The sequence below is a fragment of the Hordeum vulgare genome, chromosome 7H, assembly GCF_904849725.1.
Source record: "Hordeum vulgare subsp. vulgare chromosome 7H, MorexV3_pseudomolecules_assembly, whole genome shotgun sequence".
In the NCBI taxonomy this organism is placed as follows: Eukaryota; Viridiplantae; Streptophyta; class Magnoliopsida; order Poales; family Poaceae; genus Hordeum; species Hordeum vulgare.
Genome location: NC_058524.1, coordinates 572,836,346 through 572,859,765, shown reverse-complemented (window position 1 = coordinate 572,859,765; position 23,420 = coordinate 572,836,346). Strand labels below are relative to the sequence as shown.

The 23,420-nt window shown below is 44.7% G+C and overlaps 1 long non-coding RNA gene across 6 annotated transcripts; it reads right to left on the bottom strand.

Annotated features, from left to right (window-relative positions):
* Positions 1-1,579: 1,579 nt before the first annotated feature.
* LOC123413008 lies at positions 1,580-4,428 on the bottom strand. Of its 6 annotated transcripts, none has more exons than XR_006613654.1 (4): positions 4,399-4,428; positions 3,451-4,299; positions 2,391-3,329; positions 1,580-1,895 (listed from the first exon to the last, which is right to left on the bottom strand). It is a non-coding gene; the product is annotated as an uncharacterized LOC123413008 (long non-coding RNA). The 6 variants fall into 6 exon arrangements; XR_006613656.1 differs by having other exon boundaries at positions 3,455-4,299; XR_006613657.1 differs by having other exon boundaries at positions 2,391-3,696; positions 3,776-4,299.
* Between the last annotated feature and the right edge of the window lie 18,992 nt (positions 4,429-23,420).

The window sequence follows — 23,420 nt, the reverse complement described above, 5'->3', positions numbered from 1 at the left end:
TGTATGTCTTGGCGAACATGAAGCGGCGACCGACATTGCATTTGTCGTACCTCGCGTGCTGCCGCACCGCACGCTTGGCCTCGGACACCACGGACCGAGAGCCGGAGGTACCGCCATAACTTTCGCATCCCGGGTGGCGGAGGATGCAGTCACATGCCTTGGTGATCGTGGGCGGCACCACCTCGTTTATCTCGCATAGGTGGCATGGAGGTGGCGAGGATGGCCCGCTGGTCCGCGCGTAGCTGCTGGGGATACGGGCTCCTGCTTCAAGCGGTCGTCGATGTGGAGGCCACGGTTGCGCGGCGAGGACACCGGCTTGTCCTTCACCTGCCTGAGAAGGGTTGCCGGCTTGTGCATAACACAGACCCGCGCCGAGGACAATGGATCTCCTTCATGCGCACTGATGTTGGTGGCGCCGGTCCCATCTAAAGGAGCGAATGCTCCGTCATGATCTCCTTCTGACGGATGAATTCTTCATCTGTCATAGCCGCCTTCGATAGCAGACGTCGCTGCTCGTGCGGCTTCTGCTCCTCGTAGTCGGAGGATATGACTATCTCATCCTTCTCGAAGGAGGCCTTTGTCATGGATGCCAATGGCCCTGGTGAGCGAAGGGCGGCGGGATCCGCCAGACGACGACCTCCCACCGATACGGCCTATTGGCGTGGAAAACCTGGACTTTAGAATCATTGTTGGATAGGCTCACAGTGGATGTAAAGATCGGAGAGAAGGAAATACGAGGGGGAGGAGGACAGTGCGGCGTTTTGGACGGGGCCAGAAGGCGTCTGCAATAGTCGCGGCCAGGCTAGGCGGTGAGGCGGTTAGCCTGTTTCAATGCAGCGCAATTGTCGGATTTGGTTTCTTGGGACGCGGCGTACGCGTTGCTGCAACGACGCCTGAGAGGTCACGTCAGTTTGCGCCGCCTTCACATCCGGTCAAATTGTGGCTTGAGTGACATCCACTGCATGCTCTGGGTCGGCATGAATACGGCGCGGCAAGCGACATGTGGCGTGGGATGGATAGTGCGGGAATGGCGGGTGAGGGGTTTGGATGGGCCACGATGGTGTGAATCGGGCTTGAAAGTGGTCCCTCTCCCACAAATACCCCTCCACCATATTTGTGCCGATTTACGGGAGAAATCACGACTGCACCGCTCCGCGGACCGATATAGGACTGCGTCGGATGGCTTCCGCGGTCCAGACAATACGATCTGAAAGGTTGCGAGACGTTTGCTGGTCGGCATTGGAGATACCCTTATGGGTTTATCAACCCCTTCCCTATGAAAAGGAAAGAAAACTCCTCCTGTTTTCTTTTAGAGAAAACCATCATGGCAAGTTTTATATCTATTGAAAATAATAGTTACATTATCGACGAGGTTGTGAAAAAAAAGAGGAACCGTCGTCGTTGATACAAAATGGTAGTAGACTAGCGGTTGGGGCATCACCGTGTGGCGCCTCCTGAGAGGAGCTTGTGCGGTGCCAGGTTGTAGGCGCCCTTTTTCATTGTTTTTGGATATGATCAATAGCACATGTGTCTTTATGCCACTCATGTCATTAGTAGAACTGATTGACTATAGTCAGAGTGCGTCTAACTACCTTAGATCCATTAATTAATGTAGAAACAAAGAAAAATAATGTCTATTACAAATGAGGGAACATGTATCCAGAGCACAACTACAAACTGCTAGCATAGTATTCAAAGCTTTGTTTAAGATGCTGAAAGAAAGCGAGTTCCCGGGGCACATCACAAGGTTCAACAACTTCAATCGGAAGAACAATACTCAGGCCCTTCACTTTCCCCTCGGTACCAAATGCCCTGATTGATGCCCTGTTTCTTGCTTAGATGTTCGGAAAAGCCAGCAATACTTTAGAGACACGCTCCAAGCCAGCATTTTCAACCTAAAATCAATAGGTCTATATAAGTAACAACAACAATTCTACGTAACAAATACGCATGTACAAAGCACATCCAATATAGGATACAACTTGCAAGAAACATGTGCACTTCACAACAGAATGGTTAGGATTTTAGAACTACAGAGCCCCTATTACATATAGTCTGATACAGTGATACCTATTTTATATATTTGTAAAACAAATCGCGCAATTTTGCATGGCGTGGGACCATACATTCTGACTGGAAGATTTTGGATACAGGTGACATTGAGGCAGTGGCCACTAGCATAAACTAACCAAGTTCCCAAATAATCTTCTAAAAAACAAAGTTCTCAGATTCATGAAATGCTAACCACGTGAACACATCACAGCATATCAATTAAGCAAACGTGTCACACACAAAAGCATTACAACTTGTGCAGGTTAACAGGTGGGACAGTAAGCGACACCATTTGAACTTAATTTCCACTGCAGGAGGAAAGAGCAAAAAAAACATACATTGAGCGAGATGCAGACGCTGTGTGGAGTCAAATCAACCTGCAACGCGATAGAAAGAGAGACCTCGATGACAGACCCAAGTGCTGGCCATACACCAATTCTCATCCTATTTTCTCACATCTGACCTTGATAAACCACTCAATTTGGACCTAATTAAATCTATGAAACCAACCAGACACCAGCCTAGTCAAGAGATGAGCACCTATGCCAGTAGACCAAACATCCATCCCATACGGAACCAATGATCCTCCACGAGCTGATTTGCACTTCGCTGCAACCGAATCATCAGAAAACTTTATCACTCTGAATCCATAGTCAACTCGATGCCATCTCTTTGCAACTTTGTTTCAGAAAACACAGTTATATTTCATAGAAATAGATATATCATCTCATAGTACACATGGAGAAAAGAGAAGATCTACCAATGCTACAATGGAGGGCATGTATATTGAAACAGTAGGAAAAAATTCCTTGTCAAATCAACAAAACGTCGTATTCCCAACATGATTGCAATGTCTACAGTAAACATGGTAATTTCATAGAAGTCAGGAACATTCATTTAAAAAGAAAAGCAAAAGGGGGGGAAGAACAGGGAAGAAATTGCCACAATCCAAAAACTACTGATAATATTTGTTAAGAGTTAATCCTACGCTGGCATTGTTTGGAGCATGGAGGTAAGGTGGTCTTGTTCAATCTATCCTCGTAAGAAATAAATGATCAGGATATATGTTCCACTTCTGATGACTAAACTATTTTCCTAATAATACAAAATGTTCCAAATTGTTCACTTTTTCTGACAGTATTTAAGAATTATCCCAGGAGATGATTAGCTCGGAGCTCACTACCTGCAGCATGCATGTTCTAGTCTCTTATATGTGAACCAGCAGTACAACCTCATTATCTGTGCATGGAAGCAGACCTTCAAATACATTTATTTCCCTGGCGGATTGTTATTCATACCAAAACATAATCTTAGTGATGAGCGGTTAACATATAATAGTTATTTTAGCTATTACTGCAGGATTGATGAATGCTCATTATCTGGTAAGTTAATACTGACCTACATATTCAATATATGCTCTCGTGGCTGAATAATTCTTATCTTAAAAAATTCTTCAATTGCAGGATATAGCTTCACCATTACTTCGACAAGAAAAACATTCAACTCTGCACCAAATTCAACTCAAGTGGGTCCACCACTAATAATCACAATGTGAAGGATCTTCCTTTTCTCCTCTTCGTTTATGTTAGGACGTGATGCCTTTTCAAAGCAGTCACCACACTCTTTTGAGGCATCCTCCACTTACTGGCATAAGTTGCATTATGCCTCATTTTAGAGCTAGAAGAAGTTTGTAGCTATTGATTATAAGAAATGAAACAGTCACCTTCAGCCATTCATGCCTTCAGCTGTCAATTTTCTAAGACAGCTTGCTCGTCAAATTGGAACTGAATTTTTGAGTCAAATATCTTATGAAATCATGAAAGTATAACTCTGGAATTCATCAAGTTCTATATGAATCATACGTTAACAGTTGTGCACTGATATGTACTTCAAAACCATAAGCATTAGATGTACATCAAAACCATGAGCATCAGAGTGTAGATGCAAACTGAAATTGCAAGTATTTTTCATTCTAATACTAACACATCAAAGTGGTAGGTTCCTTTGTCGAAAACACATTCAAAGTAACAACTTCTTAGCTGAAAGGAATAACAATTAACATTCAAGAAGATCATCGGCAGTTTAAATATTATGACACTAAGCAAATAGAATCCTGTAAAATCCTAATCACCCTTGCATTCAATTTGATAAACACTTAAACTTCATGAATCGATCACCTGTAAATTCAATTTTAGTTGTAAAGGAAGAGGGGTGTTCTCCGTGCTCTTCTTCTGCAAAGCCTCCAATCTATAAAATTGGAAGTTCGAAAGCCATCAGAAAATCACCACATGAGTTGAAAACAAAAGAGAACACATGCATAGCTTGGACAGAGGTGATCGAACATACTGTTCATTCATGAGACGCCCATCGCCACATCTGGCAAATGACCAAATCTTCCTCGCGCTCTCCATGGTCCGCCTCGCCAGCGGCAGGATATGGGAGATGGCAGTGGGGTTCTGCCGACAGCTGGCCGCTCACCATCCCCATTCCCCAAGGCCTCCTCCAACCTCCAGGGACCTGCTCGGCCAGCTCCAGCACCATTCACAAGCAAACAGTAGCAAACATTCAAAACAGAACATGACCACGATACTCCAAAGTGCAGTGGATGCACTTGGGAATCAATAGAATTAGAACATGAACATGGACGTTGCACTCAATTTATCCCAAAAAAAGAAAATCAGAACGCACATGAGTGCAGTTAGTTATAACCATGGTACTTCATGAATCAAGAACATATGTACTACTCACGTAAGAGTCCACCCATAGGGAATTGATAGCTTTTGGATCCCAAAAAAGACCAAAACATACAAGAGTACTAAACTGTAGCAACCATAATAGGAGATTACCTTGTTGTGGTGGGCGGTGCAGCTCCGGACGGACCGAATGAAGGGGGCAAGGGGCTGCTGGGCGGGCCGAGTCCTGCTCGGGGGCAAGCAGAGTGGGTGAAGCAGCTCCGGGGGACGGTGTGGAGGACCATCGATGGGCACTCGAGTGGAGGTGGCTCCGGCCGGCTGTGCGCGGCGGCGGCTTCGCTGTTGGGATTGGGCTCCTCCGACACGACCACCAGATCAATTCCGCCCCCGTATTCCTCCGCTTCGATCAGGGTAGATGGATTAGTTTGCTTCGGCGGGGGGAAGGGGGCGTGTGCGGCAGAGGCGGGGGATCTGGGATGGAGGATGCGGTGTGGGAGAGAGATGATTGCATTCGTGGGAAAGTTCTCTTTTTTTCTGACTATTTTGTTTTGGCTGAGGGAGGTGTTACGTGTGGAAACTCTGCCCTATCGTCACAGTAAAAATCGCATGCGTGGCATAGCCCAACGAACGCCCCTTCTGCGTACGTTAATGTGTTGGATTCAAGATTCCGGGCAAGCTCGTGTGCCACTGATTTGGCCACCTTATCGTATTTATAATATTGAATTAAAACCCTTCTATTTTGTAACAGTCCTACAGAGTTTGACAAGAATGGAGTGTTGCAATATTTTATCTTGCTCCTGAAGTTTTGTACAGGGACAACCAATTATTAGATGAACATCACATTATTGGTTGGTAAAATTGTAAGAATTATGGTGACAATGAGTGCAAGCACATTACGATATTAGCCTTTCAGTTTTTGTTACACATTTTTATTAATTTCACATCAACTCAAGCAAAGTCGTCATGAAAACACTTCAAAACAATCGACTCATAGTTAGGTGGTACGCACCCACACACGTATTGTAGACACCGAACTTGCAATGGAACTGAAGTTGCGATGGCGACATGACTCGTGTTGCAACGAGTCGACACATGGGCCGGTAGCACGCTCCAAGTTGCAGTGCCGATATGGTTCACGTTACAACCTGCGTCAACCCGGCTAACGCGGCACAGACATAGGTAGTGACAACCTGCATCAACACGTTAGTCCCACTGAGAGTATCAATTGTAGTGACAACACCGTTCGCGTTGCAATGATTTTGGATCATATCAGATGGTCTGGCACGTGTCGAAACCAACGACTGCAGAGGCCGTTTGCATGTCAACCGACTAACGCGTAGCACCAGTTTACGATATAGAGGTTGGTGAAATGACGCACTGTCACGCCCAAGATGCGACCCTATCCTCAATTTGGCACGAAGGCCTCGTCAGGGATAGAAGCGCATCTCGTCGTGTCGCAAGAATGGATATCGTTACAAGTACAAGTACTAAAAAGAAGAGGTATATAACAGAGTTGGCTTACACTCGCCACAAGCTACATCAGAGTCACATCAGTACATTACATATTCATCAAGAGTAAGAGTAGGGTCCGACTACGGACAAAAACAAACGAGAAAATAAGAACGACGTCCATCCTTGCTATCCCAGGCTGCCGACCTGGAACCCATCCTAGATCGATGAAGAAGAAGAAGAAGAAACTCCAAATGAACAATCAACGCGCCCGCGTCAAGTAATCTTTATATGTACCTGCAACTGATGTTGTAGTAACCTGTGAGCCACAGGGGACTCAGCAATCTCATTTCCAAAGGTATCAAGACTAGCAAAGCTTAATGGGCGAGGTATGGTTAAGTGGTGAGGTTGCAGCAGCGGCTAAGCATATCTTTGGTGGCTAAACTTACGAGTACAAGAAAATAAGAGGGGGAAGATTTACGCATAACGGACGTGAACTACTCATGATCAAATGAATGATCCTGAACACCTACTTACGTCAAACATAACCCCACCGCGTCCTCGATCGGAGAAGGAACTCACGAAAGAGATAGTCACGGTTACGCACACAGTTGGCATATTTTAATTAAGCTGACTTCAAGTTATCTAGAACGAGTGTTAAACAAAGTTTCCACATTGCCACATAACCGCGGGCACGGCTTTCCGAAAAGATTTAACCCTGCAGGGGTGCTCCAACTAGTCCATCACAAATTACCACAAGCCGCATAGAAATCCTCGATCACGACACTCGCGATCTCGTCGGATTCCTTAGTGGAAAACCTCAACTCTGAGATTACCCAAAGCATCACCGGAATCCCGATGCACAAGATATCTCGTCAAAGGTAAAACTAATCCAGCAAGGCCACCCGACGTGTCGACGAACCCGATAGGAGCCGCCTATCTCGTTCTCAGGACACGACGGATGGAAAAGCCTACACGTGCCAAACCTCGAGTTGCCCCGTGGTGGCCCCGCACTCTGTCCAGTTTGGACCAACACTCATGAGGAGCAATGGCCCGGGGGTTGATTAAATTATCCTCGGGGTCCGAAAAGTCCCTATGCAATTTTATTAGGTGATTAGGCAAATGGAGTACCAAAGTTGGACCTTGCGAGACCAGCTTTAATCTAAATTGAATTATCAAGGGGGTCCCCATAACAACCCCGATCGTGTTAGGAGCGCTCATTTATGGAACATAACACCGGTAGCCGAAACTAAGGGGGGCAAAGGTGGAACAAAACACCAAGCTAGAAAGGCCGAGCCTTCCACCTTTTACCAAGTATATAGGTGCATTAAATTAAATAGCATTTAATAGGGTGATATAACAAGGAACCCATGCTTTCACATGGAAGCATCTGCACCTGCAACTAGCAACGCTAACACAGGGTTAAGCAAGCAGTAACATAGCCAAACAGTGGTTTGCTAGGTTGAACAGGTTGAAGGTTTTCATGGCATTATTGAGAGGCTGATATTTAACATGTGGTAGGCAACGAGACATAATCGATAGAAACGGTAATACTAGCATGACAATGATAGTAATGGTATCTGGGGAAATGATCATCTTGCACGGCAAAACAAAGTGGTTCACGTGATTCTACTCGTTACATATCTAACTCGTCGAAATCCGACGCACGGAATAGAATCTACGGGCGTTTGAAAATACCCATATATCCTATATCCTGAAATAGCAAAATTCCTAGCGTACATAAAAAACGAACTGGACCAAATCTGAAGACACAGTGCAACAGGTCAGGCCCAAGCATGACAGCATTAAAAGAAAAAATACAAGGGAAAACATCAATATGGGGCAGCTCGGACTTGAACCCAGGACCCCTTGGAACCAGAGAGGCTACGCTAGCCAACTCTGCTAGCAATCTGTTTTGCTATAGCAAATGATTCTAAGCAGAAGTAGAGCTCTTCGACAGGGTGCATGTTAATAGATACAAGGCAAAAATAATTGGCAAAACTGGTATTCGAACCCTAGACCTCTGGGATGAAACAGAGTGGTGCTAGCCAGCTCGGCTATGGTGCTCAAGTGATATACTAGCAGGTGAGTCCTTCAAATAAGAAACGCTCTAGTCTTCTTCCCCACCAACACACGCACACAGTGACAGTTAACTGAACATGGCGAAGGCAGTGGCTTTGGACCTGTTGCGTGCGAGGACCGGTCAGGGATGGCGCGCTTGGAGGGGGTTGATGTCCGGCAGGCCATGGCAGCTTCGGTTTCGGTCGTAGAAGGTAGATCTGAGGGGGGGGTTGAGCTCCTGCGGGCGAGATCTCATCGGCTCCTCACAGAGAATAAAGAACCAGAGATGGAGAGGGATTAGAGGAGGAAGGAGAAGGAGGGAAGGAAAGAGAGATGGGGAGGGAGGACGACCTGCTGGGCACCGGTGACACGGGGCTCCGACGAAGACGCGGCCTGGCCATGCCCCGTTGCACTCCTGTAGCTACAAAAAATCAGAGAGAGAGAGAGAGAGAGAGAGAGAGAGAGCTCTGAGAGGGGATAGCAGGGGGGAGGGAAACAAGGTGAAGGGGACCGGAGGGACGCGGGGTCCTGGCCTGCTGGAGATGGGGTCGAGGCCGAGGGGAAGGTCCCGTGCAGGGAGACGGGGCTCCATGGCAGGAGCTCGAGGCTGGAGCTCATGGACGCAACGCGTCTACAGAGCGGGGAGGTGGGGAACTGGACACGTCCGGGTGATGCTACGGCGAGCTAATCCACTAGCCAAGAGGATGGAGTTGGTCGGCTGCGGGATTCGATCCCGCGGAAGGAGGAGACCAGAAGTGGGTGGCGGCGCCGATTGGACAGGAGGGAATTTCTAGGGATTTGTCTAGGGTTAGACTAGGTGGTCTATATATAGCGAAATAGATTAGGGTTAGGATCCTTCGATTAAATTGGACGGTCGGGATAAATAGGTTAGGAAGTTCAATGGACAAACCGATGATGGTTTGCGGTAAAACGGGGTTGATCCGGACCCAACGGTCACGAGCACCCGGTTTGGGTTTCGGAAGGTTTCGGACTGGGCTGCGCGTAGGGACGAAGCACTGTGCAGAGGGGCTAGGCGGAGATGAGAGGGAAAACGGCACCCGACAACGTAATTTTCAAGACACCGAGACACGTCCGACGATAGACCGAATACGATGCCGCTACGGTCGACCGTTCGGGTACCACACGGACTCCGATCGCGACGAAATTCGACAGGCGGCCTAGCTATATGAAAATAACACCGCACGTCAAATCTCACCCCAATCAGAGAAATTTTTACACACACTTTTTAAAACAGGGTTTGACAATGCCGCGGGCTCATGCGAGTGCGGGCGGGCTCAGAACGGACAACGACGAGAACCGGCAACTAACACGGATGCAAGTTTTGAAAACTGGCGGCAACGGAGATGTCGATGCAATGCTGATGATGCGCATGATGCGATGATGATGCGACAAAAGAAAATAGACACACGACGAAAATGGAATAAAGGGGGAATCTTCTGGAACGTCGGCATCGGGCTGTCACAACTCTCCTACACTACAAGAGGATCTCGCCCCGAGATCCAAGAATGAAAGGGGGAGAGGATGAGAAAGAACAAGAGGTAAAAACTTAGTCGCTTCTTTGACAAACGAGTGAAACCAACGATCCTTGAAGGTTGCAAGGCGATGAGGAATGATATGAGAAACAAGCAAGAATTGATGGAAAATTTCGGCAGCACTTCGGTAGGAAAATGGGATAAAAAATTCGATAAGATGGAAGAATTAGACAATATTCATAACAAACAACTAAATAGAACAAGGGAATGCCATGATCTTGATAGATCAACATAATAGACCCAAAAGAGCAACATCACAATGCCTCCGGAAGAAGAGAATATGAACTAGCTCATACTAAAGAATAGAATGAAGAAAGAATGACAACTACTACCTCGAATGAACTTGGCAAGCATCCTTGCAAGAAGAATTGAACGAAGTTTTTGGGAAAACGACAACGAAAAGAACAAGATAGTAGTGGGCTTATGGAAACCTTTCAAACTAATGAAGTGACAACCAGCCACTAACAGAAACAAGGATTGATTGGGAGAAACAAGATATGGACAATCTCTTACACCAAGAGGATACATTGAGAACTTGGATTAATGACAAGCACCATGATAGCAACAATCCATAGGAAGAGCTTTGGTGAAATCCAACCAAGATAGCTCAATGAAGAAATCATGGGTGGAAATTATCTCATGATCATAGAATTGGTGGTTTTAATTATCTTATTCTTGAAAGAAAATCTCTTCGAGGCTCCTACGCTAACAAGAATGCTATAATACCACCTCAAAGGATAAAGGAAGAACAATTGCACATATAAATGCAAGAGAATGGATACTTGAGGTTCTCCAACAAGAATCTTGAAGAACACTTGAGAATGGATTGACACCATGAGCCGCTCCGGAAGAAGAATTCAGATTACTATTTACAAGAATAAGAATTATGTTATCCTTATCCTTCATCAAGTTTAATTGATGACAAGCAACGGATTTAGCATAGCACTTATTCTTCTTGAAAGAACTTGAAGAGATAGATAGATATGCACCACATGAAGCATAATTGAAGGAAGCACCAGTAAGAATTCACAATTGAATGGGAACACCATGAATTAATGGAGATACAAGCGAATGAAGAGATCATGAGCCACTTGAGAGAAACTAGAACAAGGCACCAGATAATCGAGAGACGAACGAAGAGACAACAATGGAGAAGAATTAGAGAACGAAAGCTGAAAGCTGAGAACGAAGAAGTCTTCTCAAATGATGTCCTTCGGGGGATCGAGAATGAAAACAAGTCAGAAATGCACCGGATAGCAAGAAAGGAATACACATGATTGACAACAATTAAGATGATGGCACAAAGCTGAAATGACAAATATCCAAGAGAATGAACCAAGATTGAGAGAACCACTCCTTCGGATAGCAAGCTGAGAATGAGGAGGAGAACCCACCAAGAATTACTGAGACACTCCGGAATAGAGAAGAATGAAAGGTTGAGCCAAAGAATGAATTAATTGAAATAGATCTTGAAGAAGGGATATGACTGATGAAAATCATACTTACGTCATAGTTGAAAAGATTTAAAGATCTCCGGAGATGATTAAAATAGCCAGGTAAGATCCTGGGAAAGAACTTGTGGGTTATGGGCCCACTCAAAGAAACCAGAGTTAGAAAAGATTGCTGGAAAGATTGATATTGCACCGGTATGAAGAGAATTAGATGAGGTTAGCACCTCGAAATAATTAAAAGAATTGAAAACGAGAAACTACTGAAATATCTTTAACACTCCGGATAGAAAAGAGAGGAATGAATAACAAGAAGATTGATAAGAATTTCCAACGTCGAAAAGAATTTAATGGTTGAAAAGGATATGATGATCATGGATAACTGAACTGAATTCACCGGTAAGGATGACAAGAATGAACAAATATGACACGAATATGCTGAGAATCTTCACAATGAATCATCGGGTAAGAGAGAGAAGAACAGACATCGGAAGCACAATGAAAATAAAACTCTTGGATGAAAATTGAATCACTGAGAAAAAGGGCGGGAGGGTGGGGAAAACAAAGACAACATGGGACAGATGAGATGAACTCCGGAATAAATGAGAGAATGATCTTGCAAAAATTAGAGAGGATTTAATCCACTCGCAGAGAAGCACACCGGTTGGAAAAGAATTAACATGACGACTCCGGTTGACAAGAATTGACACAACAATCTGATTTGAGCAAAAGGATTAGTACTCTCATAAAAATATGAGAACACCACTTAGGAAAGATCTGAAATCACCACTTGACATCGAAGCAACACGAATTACCATAATCAAAAAAATAAAGGGAGAGGCTTATGAAACAAGCCAGAACAACTTATGAGAGAAATTTCATCCGATATTTTTGTGGACAGGATCGCATGGGCTCGATTTTACAGTAGCCATCAAGTGCAAGGCAGTGCACCCGACATACGAAGCGTCACCGAGTCGTAGCAAGCTACAAGGACTCTTTACGACACAACGTGTACCGCTGTAAGTCGACCGTGAACAAACGAATCCACTAGATGTCGAACACCAACCTAACATCATGCGTTTGTTGGAAGAATGTCTTATAAGTAACTACTTGAATTTCCACCTATGAATTCCCGAAATATCTGGTCATGCAATTTGGTACACGGATACAAGGAGTAATAATCACACAACTCCTATACTAACCCGTCACCTGTATCACATCCGTCAACACATAACCAGAATCTCGGACCTTCATCTACTACAGACCCTCGTGATCACAACGATACAAAGTATGGCAGTACTCCCGAACAATCTGCACCAGTACTAGGGACATCAGGGTTATCTCGCCACTACTAGTATTGAAGCAATTACGAACATCCTTCGTTCAGAGATACTAAAAAATCTGAATGATAACGATGTGCTCAAGAATCCCCTGGAGCTCAACTCCCTTGAAACTCGAAGCAGATAGGAGGCACCAAGACAGAACTCCGTCACATCGGTATCATATAGATTCCAAAAATATCCGCGTGATCCTAAAAAAAATTGAGTGAGAAGAGGAGAAGAATTAAATTATTACGTCAAGATTCCTCACCAGAGCATAGAAGAGGAGAAAAAAAGAATCCTACTCTACGATATATAACTAGACTCAAAGCAGTTTTTTCACTAGACTCGACTCAGCCAAGTTCGATCAATCAAGGGGGCTCCTAGGACGGTACTGCTCTGATACCAATTTGTCACGCCCAAGATGCGACCCTGTCCTCAATTTGGCACGAAGGCCTCGTCAGGGATAGAAGTGTTGGGGAACGTCGCATGGGAAACAAAAATTTTCCTACGCGCACGAAGACCTATCATGGTGATGTCCATCTACGAGAGGGGATGAGTGATCTACGTACCCTTGTAGATCGTACAGCAGAAGCGATTAGAGATCACGGTTGATGTAGTGGAACGTCCTCACGTCCCTCGATCCGCCCCGCGAACAATCCCGCGATCAGTCTCACGATCTAGTACCGAACGGACGGCACCTCCGCGTTCAGCACACGTACAGCTCGACGATGATCTCGGCCTTCTTGATCCAGCAAGATAGACGGAGAGGTAGAAGAGTTCTCCGGCAGCGTGACGGCGCTCCGGAGGTTGGTGATGATCTTGTCTCAGCAGGGCTCCGCCCGAGCTCCGCAGAAACACGATCTAGAGGAAAAACTATGGAGGTATGTGGTCGGGCAGCCGTGAGAAAGTCGTCTCAAATCAGCCCTAAAACCTCCGTATATATAGGTGGGAGGGAGGGGAGGAGGCAGCCTCAAAACCTAAAGGTTTGGCCGAAATTGGAGGTGGAGGAGTCCTACTCCAATCCTAGTTGGAGTAGGATTCCACCTTCCCACTTGGAAACTCTTTCCACCTTGTGTTTTTTTCTTCTCAAACCTTATGGGCCTTAGTGGGAACTTATTCCAGCCCACTAGGGGCTGGTTTATCTCTTCCCATAGCCCATGAGACCCCTTGGGGCGTGACACCCCTCCCGATGGTCCCCGGCACCCCTCCCGGCACTCCCGGTACACTACCGATGAGCCCGAAACTTTTCCGGTAATGCACGAAAACCTTCCGGTAACCAAATGAGGTCATCCTATATATCAATCTTCGTTTCCGGACCATTCCGGAAACCCTCGTGACGTCCGTGATCTCATCCAGGACTACGAACAACATTCGGTAACCAACCATATAACTCAAATACGCATAAAACAACGTCGAACCTTAAGTGTGCAGACCCTGCGGGTTCGAGAACTATGTAGACATGACCCGAGAGACTCCTCGGTCAATATCCAATAGCGGGACCTGGATGCCCATATTGGATCCTACATATTCTACGAAGATCTTATCGTTTGAACCTCAGTGCCAAGGATTCATATAATCCCGTATGTCATTCCCTTTGTCCTTCGGTATGTTACTTGCCCGAGATTCGATCGTCAGTATCCGTATACCTATTTCAATCTCGTTTACTGGCAAGTCTCTTTACTCGTTCCGTAATACAAGATCCCGCAACTTACACTAAGTTACATTGCTTGCAAGGCTTGTGTGTGATGTTGTATTACCGAGTGGGCCCCGAGATACCTCTCCGTTCACACGGAGTGTCAAATCCCAGTCTTGATCCATACTAACTCAACTAACACCTTCGGAGATACCTGTAGAGCATCTTTATAGTCACCCAGTTACGTTGCGACGTTTGATACACACAAAGCATTCCTCCGGTGTCAGTGAGTTATATGATCTCATGGTCATAGGAATAAATACTTGACACGCAGAAAACAGTAGCAACAAAATGACACGATCAACATGCTACGTCTATTAGTTTGGGTCTAGTCCATCACATGATTCTCCTAATGATGTGATCCCGTTATCAAGTGACAACACTTGCCTATGGCCAGGAAACCTTGACCATCTTTGATCAACGAGCTAGTCAACTAGAGGCTTACTAGGGACAGTGTTTTGTCTATGTATCCACACAAGTATTGTGTTTCCAATCAATACAATTATAGCATGGATAATAAACGATTATCATGAACTAAGAAATATAATAATAACTAATTTATTATTGCCTCTAGGGCATATTTCCAACAGTCTCCCACTTGCACTAGAGTCAATAATCTAGTTCACATCACCATGTGATTCCAACGAATCCAACACCCATATAGTTATGGGGTCTGATCACGTCTTGCTCGTGAGAGAGGTTTTAGTCAACGGTTCTGAAACTTTCAGATTCGTGCGTTCTCTACAAATCTTTATGTCATCTTATAGATGCTGCTACTACGTGCTATTCGGAAATGCTCCAAATATCTACTCTACTATATGAATCCGTTTCACTACTCATAGTTATCCGGATTAGTGTCAAAGCTTGCATTGACGTAACCCTTTACGACAAACTCTTTAACCACCTCCATAATCGAGAAAAATTCCTTAGTCCATTAGTTACTAAGGATAAATTTCGACCGCTGCTAGTGATTCAATCATGGATCACTCTCTGTACCTCTCAACATACTTTGAGTCAAGGCACACTTCAGGTGCGGTACACAGCATGGCATACTTTAGATTCTACGGCTAAGGCATAGAAGACGACCTTCGTCTATTCTCTTTATTCTGCCGTGGTCGGTTTTTGAGTCTTACTCAAATTCACACCTCACAACGCAACCAAGAACTCCTTCTTTGCTGGTCTATTTTGAACTCTTTCAAAAACTTGTCAAGGCATGCATCTTGTTGAAACTTCTATTAAGCGCTTTCGATCTATCTCCATAGATCTTTGATGCTCAACGTTCAAGTAGCGTAATCCAGGTACTCCTTTGAAAACTTCTTTCAAACAACCTTGTATGCTTTACAGAAATTCTACATTACTTCTGATCCACAATATGTCAACCACATATACCTATCAGAAATTCTACAGTGCTCCCACTCACTTCTTTGGAAATACAAGTTTCTCATAAACCTTGTACACACCCAAAATCTTTGATCATCTCATCAAAGTGCTTATTCCAACTCCGAGATGCTTGCACCAGTCCATTGAAGGATCACTGGAGCTTGCATACTTGCTAGCATCTTTAGGATCGACAAAAACTCCTGGTTGTATCACATACAATGTTTGCTCAAGGAAACCGTCGAGGAAACAATGTTTTGACATCCTACGTGCAATATTTCATAAATAATGCATCAACAACTAACATAATTCTAACAGACCTTTAGCATCGCTACGAGTGAGAAAGTCTCATCATAGTCAACTGTTTGATCTTGTCGAAAACATCTTTGTGACAAGTCGAGCTTTTCTTAATAGTGACTTATCACCATCATCGTCTGTTTTCCTTTAAAGATCCATCTTTACTCAATAGTCCTATGACCATCAAGTAATTCTTCCAAAGTCTACACTTTGTTTTCATACATGGATCCTCTCTCGGATTTCATGGCTTCCAGCCATTTGTCGGAATCTGGGCCCACCATCGCTTTCTCCATAACTCGTAGGTTCATTGTTGCTCAACAACATGACCTCCAAGACAGGGTTACCGTACTACTCTCCAGCAGTACGCGACCTTGTCGACCTACGAGGTTTGTAGTAACTTGATTCGAAGCTCAATGATCACCATCATCATCTTCCACTTCAATTGGTGTAGGCGCCACAGGAACAACTTCCTGCGCCCTGCTACACACTGGTTGAAGTGATGGTTCAATAACCTCATCAAGTTCTACTACCCTCCCACTCAATTCTTTCGAGAGAAACCTTTCCTCGAGAAAGGATCCGTTTCTAGAAACAAACACTTTGCTTTCGGATCTGAGATAGGAGATGTACCCAACTGTTTTGGATACCCTATGAAGAAGCATTTATCCGCTTTGGGTTCGAGCTTATCAGACTGAAACTTTTTCACATAAGTGTCGAAACCCCAAACTTTCAGGAAACGACAGTTTAGATTTCTCTAAACCTCAGTCTATACTGTGTCATCTCAACGGAAATACGCGGTGCCCTATTTAAAGTGAGTGCGGTTGTCTCTAATGCAAAACCCATAAACGATAGTGGTAATTCGATAAGAGACATCATAGTATGCACCATACCAAATAGTGCGTGGCTATGACGTTCAGACACATCATCACACTATGATGTTCCAGGTGGCATGAACTGCGAAACAATTTCCACATTGTCTTAACTGCGTACCAAAAACCCGTAACTCAGATTTTCATTTCCATGATCATATCGTAGACAATTTATCCTCTTGTTACGATGAACTTCACTCTGAAACGGAATTGAACTTTTCAACATTTCAGACTTGTGATTCATTAAGTAAATACTCCTGTATCTACTCAAATCGTCAGTGAAGTAAGAACATAATGATATCCACTGCGTGCCTCAGCACCCATTGGACTGCATACATCAAAATGTATCACTTCCAACAAGTTACTATCTTATTTCATCTCAATGAAAACAAGGCCTTGCTCATGTGGTATGATTTGCATGTCACTAGTGATTGGAAATCAGGTGAGTACAAAGATCCATCAGCATGGAGCCTCTTCATGCAATTTATACTAACATGACTCAAGCGGCAGTGCCACAAGTAAGTGGTACTATCATCATTAACTCGTATATTTTGGCACCAATATCATGAACATGTGTAACACTACGATCGAGATTCAATAAACCATTGAAGGTGAATATTCAAGAAAATAGAGTAACCATTATTCTCCTTAAATGAATAATCGTATTGCAATAAACACGATACAATCATGTTCATGCTTAACGCAAGCACCAAATAACAATTATTTAGGTTTAACACCAATCCCGATGGTAGAGGGAGCGTGCGACGTTTGATCATATCAACCTTGGAAACACTTCCAACACGTATCGTCACCTCGCCTTTAGCTAGTCTCCGTTTATGTCGTAGCTTTCATTTCGTGTTACTAATCACTTAGCAACCGAACCGGTATCCAATACCCTCATGCTACTAGGAGTACTAGTAAAGTACACATCAACATCATGTATATCAAATACACTTCTTTCGACTTTTGCCAGCCTTCTTATCTACCAAGTATCTAGAGTTGCTCCGCCTCAGTGACTGTTCCCCTCATTACAGAAGCACTTAGTCTCGGGTTTGGGTTTAATCTTGGGTCTCTTCATTAGTGCAGCAACTGTTTTGCCGTTTCACGAAGTATCCCTTCTAGCCCTTGCCTTTCTTGAAACTTAGTGGTTTTACAAACCATCAACTATTGACGCTCCTTCTTGATTTCTACTTTCGCAGTGTCAAACATCACGAATCGCTCAAGGATCATTGTATCTATCCTTGATATGTTATAGTTCATCACGAAGCTCTCACAGCTTGGTGGCAGTGACTTTTGGAGAACCATCACTATGTCATCTGGAAGATTAACTCCCACTTGATTCAAGTGTTTGTCGTACTCAGACAATCTGAGCACACGCTCAACGATTGAGCTTTTCTCATTTACTTTGTGGACAAAGAATCTTGTTGGAGGTCTCGTACCTCTTAACAAGGGCACAAGCATGAAATCACAATTTCATCTCTTTAGAACATCACTTATGTTCCGTGATGTTTCAAAACGTCTTCGGCGCCTTGCTTCTGAGCCATTAAGTATTTTGCACTGAACTATCATGTAGTCATCAGAAACGTGTATGTCGGATGTTCACAGCATCCACAGACGACGCTCGAGGTGCAGCACACCAAGTGGTGCATTAAGGACATAAGCCTTCTGCGCAGCAACGAGGACAATCCTCTGCAAAGTTTGCTACTATCAACTTTCAACTAAATTTTCTCTAGGAACATATAAAAACAGTAGAGCTATAGCGCAAGCTACATCGTAATTCGCAAAGACCATTAGACTATGTTCATGACAATTAGTTCAATTAATCATATTACTTAAGAACTCCCACTCAAAAAGTACATCTCTCTAGTCATTTGAGTGGTACATGATCCGAATCCACTATCTCAAGTCCGATCATCACGTGAGTCGAGAATAGTTTCAGTGGTAAGCATCTCTATGCTAATCATATCAACTATACGATTCATGCTCGACCTTTCGGTCTCATGTGTTCCGAGGCCATGTCTGCACATGCTAGGCTCGTCAAGCTTAACCCGAGTGTTCTGCGTGTGCAACTGTTTTGCACCCGTTGTATGTGAACGTTGAGTCTATCACACCCGATCATCACGTGGTGTCTCGAAACGAAGAACTGTCGCAACGGTGCACAGTCGGGGAGAACACAATTTCGTCTTGAGATTTTAGTGAGAGATCACCTCATAATGCTACCGTCGTTCTAAGCAAAATAAGGTGCATAAAAGGATTAACATCACATGCAATTCATAAGTGACATGATATGGCCATCATCACGTGCTTCTTGATCTCCATCACCAAAGCACCGGCACGATCTTCTTGTCACCGGCGCCACACCATGATCATCCATCAACGTGTTGCCATCGGGGTTGTCGTGCTACTTATGCTATTACTACTAAAGCTACATCCTAGCAAAATAGTAAACGCATCTGCAAGCACAAACGTTAGTATAAAGACAACCCTATGGCTCCTGCCGGTTGCCGTACCATCGACGTGCAAGTCGATATTTCTATTACAACATGATCATCTCATACATCCAATATATCACATCACATCGTTGGCCATATCACATCACAATCATACCCTGCAAAAACAAGTTAGACGTCCTCTAATTTTGTTGTTGCATGTTTTACGTGGTGACCGAGGGTATCTAGTAGGATCGCATCTTACTTACGCAAACACCACAACGGAGATATATGAGTTGCTATTTAACCTCATCCAAGGACCTCCTCGGTCAAATCCGATTCAACTAAAGTTGGAGAAACAGTCACTTGCCAGTCATCTTTGAGCAAAGGGGGTTACTCGTAACGATGAAACCAGTCTCTCGTAAGCGTACGAGTAATGTCGGTCCAAGCCGCTTCAATCCAACAATACCGCGGAATCAAGAAAAGACTAAGGAGGGCAGCAAAACGCACATCACCACCCACAAAAACTTTTGTGTTCTACTCGAGAAGACATCTACGCATGAACCTAGCTCATGATGCCACTGTTGGGGAACGTTGCATGGGAAACAAAAATTTTCCTACGCGCACGAAGACCTATCATGGTGATGTCCATCTACGAGAGGGGATGAGTGATCTACGTACCCTTGTAGATCGTACAGCAGAAGCGATTAGAGATCGCGGTTGATGTAGTGGAACGTCCTCACGTCCCTCGATCCGCCCCGCGAACAATCCCGCGATCAGTCTCACGATCTAGTACCGAACGGACGGCACCTCCGCGTTCAGCACACGTACAGCTCGACGATGATCTCGGCCTTCTTGATCCAGCAAGATAGACGGAGAGGTAGAAGAGTTCTCCGGCAGCGTGACGGCGCTCCGGAGGTTGGTGATGATCTTGTCTCAGCAGGGCTCCGCCCGAGCTCCGCAGAAACACGATCTAGAGGAAAAACTATGGAGGTATGTGGTCGGGCAGCCGTGAGAAAGTCGTCTCAAATCAGCCCTAAAACCTCCGTATATATAGGTGGGAGGGAGGGGAGGAGGCAGCCTCAAAACCTAAAGGTTTGGCCGAAATTGGAGGTGGAGGAGTCCTACTCCAATCCTAGTTGGAGTAGGATTCCACCTTCCCACTTGGAAACTCTTTCCACCTTGTGTTTTTTTCTTCTCAAACCTTATGGGCCTTAGTGGGAACTTATTCCAGCCCACTAGGGGCTGGTTTATCTCTTCCCATAGCCCATGAGACCCCTTGGGGCGTGACACCCCTCCCGATGGTCCCCGGCACCCCTCCCGGCACTCCCGGTACACTACCGATGAGCCCGAAACTTTTCCGGTAATGCACGAAAACCTTCCGGTAACCAAATGAGGTCATCCTATATATCAATCTTCGTTTCCGGACCATTCCGGAAACCCTCGTGACGTCCGTGATCTCATCCAGGACTACGAACAACATTCGGTAACCAACCATATAACTCAAATACGCATAAAACAACGTCGAACCTTAAGTGTGCAGACCCTGCGGGTTCGAGAACTATGTAGACATGACCCGAGAGACTCCTCGGTCAATATCCAATAGCGGGACCTGGATGCCCATATTGGATCCTACATATTCTACGAAGATCTTATCGTTTGAACCTCAGTGCCAAGGATTCATATAATCCCGTATGTCATTCCCTTTGTCCTTCGGTATGTTACTTGCCCGAGATTCGATCGTCAGTATCCGTATACCTATTTCAATCTCGTTTACTGGCAAGTCTCTTTACTCGTTCCGTAATACAAGATCCCGCAACTTACACTAAGTTACATTGCTTGCAAGGCTTGTGTGTGATGTTGTATTACCGAGTGGGCCCCGAGATACCTCTCCGTTCACACGGAGTGTCAAATCCCAGTCTTGATCCATACTAACTCAACTAACACCTTCGGAGATACCTGTAGAGCATCTTTATAGTCACCCAGTTACGTTGCGACGTTTGATACACACAAAGCATTCCTCCGGTGTCAGTGAGTTATATGATCTCATGGTCATAGGAATAAATACTTGACACGCAGAAAACAGTAGCAACAAAATGACACGATCAACATGCTACGTCTATTAGTTTGGGTCTAGTCCATCACATGATTCTCCTAATGATGTGATCCCGTTATCAAGTGACAACACTTGCCTATGGCCAGGAAACCTTGACCATCTTTGATCAACGAGCTAGTCAACTAGAGGCTTACTAGGGACAGTGTTTTGTCTATGTATCCACACAAGTATTGTGTTTCCAATCAATACAATTATAGCATGGATAATAAACGATTATCATGAACTAAGAAATATAATAATAACTAATTTATTATTGCCTCTAGGGCATATTTCCAACAAGAAGCGCATCTCGTAGTGTCGCAAGAATGGATATCATTACAAGTACATGTACTGAAAAGAAGAGGTATATAATAGAGTTGGCTTACACTCGCCACAAGCTACATCAGAGTCACATCAGTACATTACATATTCATCAAGAGTAAGAGCAGGGTCCGACTACGGACGAAAACAAACGAGAAAATAAGAACGACGTCCATCCTTGCTATCCCAGGCTGCCGACCTGGAACCCATCCTAGATCGATGAAGAAGAAGAAGAAGAAGCAACTTCAAATGAACAATCAACGCGCTCGCGTCAAGTAATCTTTACATGTACGTGCAACTGGTGTTGTAGTAATCTGTGAGCCACAGGGGACTCAGCAATCTCATTTCCAAAGGTATCAAGACTAGCAAAGCTTAATGGGTGAGGTATGGTTAAGTGGTGAGGTTGCAACAGCGGCTAAGCATATCTTTGGTGGCTAAACTTACGAGTACAAGAAAATAAGAGGGGGAAGATCTACGTATAACGGACGTGAACTACTAATGATCAAATGAATGATCCTGAACACCTACTTACGTCAGACATAACCCCACCGTGTCCTCGATCGGAGAATGAACTCACGAAAGAGACAGTCACAGTTACGCACACAGTTGGCATATTTTAATTAAGCTGACTTCAAGTTATCTAGAACGAGTATTAAACAAAGTTTCCATGTTGCCACATAACCGCGGGCACGACTTTCCGAAAAGAATTAACCCTGCAGGGGTGCTCCAACTAGTCCATCACAAATTACCACAAGCCGCATAGAAATCCTCGATCACGACACTCGCGATCTCGTCGGATTCCTTAGTGCAAACCTCAACTCTGAGGTTACCCAAAGCATCACCGGAATCCCGATGTACAAGATATCTCGTCAAAGGTAAAACTAATCCAGCAAGGCCGTCCGACGTGTCGACGAACCCGATAGGAGCCGGGTATCTCGTTCTCAGGACACGACGGATGGAAAAGCCTACAGGTGCCAAACCTCGAGTTGCCCCGTGGTGGCCCCGCAGTCTGTCCCGGGGGTTGATTAAATTATCCTCGGGGTCCCGAAAGTCCCTATGCAATTTTATTAGGTGATTAGGCAAATGGAGTACCAAAGTTGGGCCTTGCCAGACCAGCTTTAATCTAAAATGAATTATCAAGGGGGTCCCCATAACAACCCCGATCGTGTTAGGAGCGCTCATTTATGGAACATAACACCGTAGCCGAAACTAAGGGGGGCAAAGGTGGAACAAAACACTAGGCTAGAAAGGCCGAGCCTTCCACCTTTTACCAAGTATATAGGTGCATTAAATTAAATAGCATTTAATAGGGTGATATAACAAGGAACCCATGCTTTCACATGCAAGCAACTGCACCTGCAACTAGCAACGCTAACACAGGGTTAAGCAAGCAGTAACATAGCCAAACAGTGGTTTGCTAGGTTGAACAGGTTGAAGGTTTTCATGGCATTGTTGAGAGGCTGATATTTAACATGTGGTAGGCAACGAGACATAATCGATAGAGACGGTAATACTAGCATGGCAATGATAGTAATGGTATCTGGGGAAATGATCATCTTGCCTGAGATCCCGCTTGGAAGAAGAATGCCTCCGTGAAGCAGACGAACCGACGTAGTCGAACGGGTCCTCACAATCCGGCACACTGCGGAACTCTATCGAGACGAAGCAAACTGGAAACACAAATCAACACACGGAATTCAGCACACGATGCACAACACAAATGATGCATGAGCAGCTGAATACATGTAAGTCAGGGCATGACAA